The sequence below is a fragment of the Amblyomma mixtum genome, chromosome 10, assembly GCF_055824585.1.
Source record: "Amblyomma mixtum isolate Tamu chromosome 10, ASM5582458v1, whole genome shotgun sequence".
NCBI lineage: Eukaryota > Metazoa > Arthropoda > Arachnida > Ixodida > Ixodidae > Amblyomma > Amblyomma mixtum.
The window spans coordinates 26064694-26068376 of record NC_143021.1 but is presented as its reverse complement, the minus strand read 5'-3'; positions in this window follow the sequence as shown (position 1 = coordinate 26068376).

The following is a 3683-nucleotide window of genomic DNA, read 5'->3' as shown; positions in this document are numbered from 1 at the left end:
TCGGGCTTAGTGCAGGCAGGTTTTAGAATATTGAAGTTATTGTTGCTGTAGCGAGTGAAAGAAGAATGAAGAGGAAACTGCACGGGCCTGTCCACTGAGTCGAGGTAAGGAACAATCGCTGCAGCGTTCGGTCAGAGGAGGATTGAAGAGATGTGCGAGGAAATGCTGAAAGAAAAGTCGCGTGTAGCATCAATCGCGTGTGCCGAATCGCGACGACAGCTTTACAAACAGATACCCCATTGGCAAGAAGTCCTTGCCGCAATTTGCGACAGCCCCTACATCCCAGACTAGAACCGCCATGGGTAGCTCGCCAATCACTATCATCATCATCCCCTCCCCCTATGCTCGTTGCAGGGCTAACCCCTCTCCCATGATCATCATCATAAGCCCGGCTATGCCCTCTGCGCGACAAAGGCCTCTCTCCTTCCTGTACAATTAATCGTGTCCTACGCCAGCTGGGGCCTTCTTAGTGGCACAAATTTGATCTCATCCGCCAGCCTAGCTTCCTGACGCCCCCTGCAAAGCTTCCTTCTTTCGTATTCAGTCCGTTACCCTTAACCACCATCGGCTATCTTGCCCTCGCATTACATGCCTTGCCCAATCCCATTTCCTCTGGGCTTTGACTAGATGTCATTACGCCGAGTTTGTTCTCTGACCCATTCTTCCCTCTTTCTGTCCCTTAAAGCTACACCTATCATTTTCCTTTTCATAGCTCTCTGCATTGTCCTCAATTTAAGTTGAAATATTTAGTTAGGCCTCACCTTTCGGCCCCATAGCTGAGTACCGGTAAGATACAGCTGTTGTATACTTTCCTCTTGAGGGATATTGGTTTACTGCCATTCAGGATATTATTGAGCCTGCCATATGCACTTCGCCCCATTCTTATTCTTCTAGTTATTTCCCTCTCATGAACCGGATCAGCAGTCACTACCTGCCCTAAGTAGACGCATTCCTTTACATTTCCAGCCCCTCTCTACCAATTGTAAACTGCTATGCCCTTCCAAGACTTGAACATTACTTTGGCTTTCTGCACGTTAATTTTTGACCCACCGTTCTGCTCTGCCAGTCTTACTGACTGATCATGCTTTGCAGTTCATCTTCCGAGAGACTTGGCAATGTACACTCATTAAATAATCACAGATTACTTCGTTATTCTTCATTAACTCTTATCCCTAGTTGTTCCCGCTTCTTGCATCTGAATACCTCTTCTAAACAGGCGGTCAATTACATTGACGAGATCCTGTCTCCCCGCCTGACACCCTTCCTTATTTAAATTGCTGGCTTTAAGATTGGCTGTGGTTGCTGTGGAGCCATTATATATATCATACAGCATTTTTTACATAAGATTCATCTGCAGCCTGGCTTTATAACTGCTTTATGACAATTTCTTTATAACTGCTGAGGTTTCTCCTGTATCAAGTGCTCTGTTCTATTCCATGAAGGCTATACATAGGGGTTGTTTATATTCTGCGCTTTTCTCTATTACCCGATTGATAGTGTGAATATGGACTATTGTCGAGTAGTCTTTGCGAAAGTCTGCTTGATTATTTGGTTGAATGAAGTCTAACACTGTGCTGACTCTATTAGCGATTTCCTTAGTAAATGCTTTTTATGAACCAAAAGAGTATGCTGGTCGCTCTGCAAGCTTTCTAGTCCTTGACGTCCCTTTTCTTATGGATTAAGATGATGCTAGCGTCCATCCATGTTTCCAGTACACAACTGGTGTATTCATATAGGGGGTTGTGGCAAAGTGCTACACCAGGGGGGCCAAAATCCTGCGCTGTTGAGGAAGTTCGCTTTCGGTTCTGATCACCATGTTCAGGCCGAACCCCGTCCCTGGTTACGCAATTGCATCTACAAGCTGATTTTTTTTATCCGGTGGAGAATTACGTGGCACCTGGATTTCAATCGCGGTCTCATTGCACGTGGGGAATATGCTCTACCTCTACGCCGCCGCTGCCTCTCCAATTAACCTGTCTAGTGCCAGGTGCGGCCACTCTATCTCCACAAACTTGTCAATCTCATCCGCCAACATAACTTTCTCGCGCTTCCTGCTATGCCTGCCTTTTATTGTAATCCAGTCCGTTACCCTTAAAGGTCATTGGATATCTTGTTCTTACATTACGTGCGCTGCCCAAGGCCATTCTTTCCTCTTGATTTCGATTAGGATGTCCTTACTACGTGTTTGGTCCATCGTCCCCCTTGCCCTCTGGCTTTCTCATAATGTTACACTTGTCATTTTTCTTTGGAATGCTCACTGCGTTGTCTCTAACTTAAGTTGCACCGTTTTCGTTTCCTTCTCCGTTTCTGCCCCATAAGTGAATGCCGGTAAGATGCAGCTGTTTATACTTTAATTTTGAGGCATATTTGTAAACTTTCCTTAGTGATCTGAGAGAATCTGCCAAATGCGCTCCATTGCATTCTTCTGATTATATCACACCGTGATCCGGATCTGCGGTCGAAACCTGACCTAAGTAGACGCATTCGATTACCACTTCAATCTCCTCCAACCAGTTGTAAACTGCTGTTCCCTTCCGAGAATGCTCAACATTACTCAGGTAGCTCAGCACAACCTCGTACAGCGGCACAGTTATTCCCAAGCATAGTGTGGTCACTTTGCATATTTAAGTGAGAATTAAAATTATGAACACACAGCTTTTGTAATCGATTAACACCTCTTTTGGATAGTTGGATAGTTGAATTAGAAAAAAACTAGCGCCACACCATGCACACCACAAGAAAAGAGCGGTGACGAGACACAAGCTCTAACTCACAACTGAAATTTTACTGAAGCCAGGAAGCACCTTATATAAGGTGAAGTTTCAAGGGGAAGGAAGGGTGACATGGATGAGAAGGTGAACAAAGTCAACCATCTGGGAGCGCAGAAACAGGCAGGCAGCCAAAAATCGCACAAGTAAAACAGCAGTTACTTGATAGCAGAGTCTGGAAAATTGAACTCGGAGGCAAAAGGAGATAAAGATGGAGTGCTGACACACCTAGAGCCAAATATATTTATGTAAAATGCCTCCAGAGTAACACGTGCAGTTTTATCTGTACTCTTGCAAAGAATCTTAGTCTCATTTAACCGCGCCTCGCACCCGTCGTAGCTCATTACGTGCGCAACCAAATGTGCGTACTTATCTTTGAAATGTGATAAATTTCGGGCACGGTAAGCGGAGTCTCGTGATTCATCTGTCAACCCCGCTTTCTTGAGTTGAAGATTCGGGGGCACAACTTTTCCAGCTTGTTAGGATCCGAAAATACAACGCTCAAGCTATACCTGTTGGCCACTTTCCTCAAGTTGTGCAAGGTTTTGTGTGCGTAAGCCACAACTAGCGGCCTCTGTGTCGTGAAACGACCTTCTCCGGTATTTCTTCATGATCCGTGCATCAGTTATTGAAGGAGGGTTTCGCAAACAGCGATCAACACATAGCAGGGAAACCCAGCCGCCGAAAGTCGGCTCATCTGATTTTGAAAGCTGTCTTGCAACTGGTGTGGGCACAATTTCTAAGGAGAAGACTCTAGGCACCGCGACGTTATTGCTCTTTTTACGGTCTTAGAGTGCATAGAATCGTACGGCAAAAGTTCTTTTTTTGCACGCGGGTAATAACCCCAGCAAACGTGTCTTTCAAGGAAGGTTAGTTTTAAGTCTAAAAACTGTAAGACATTAGTGTCGGGTAGTT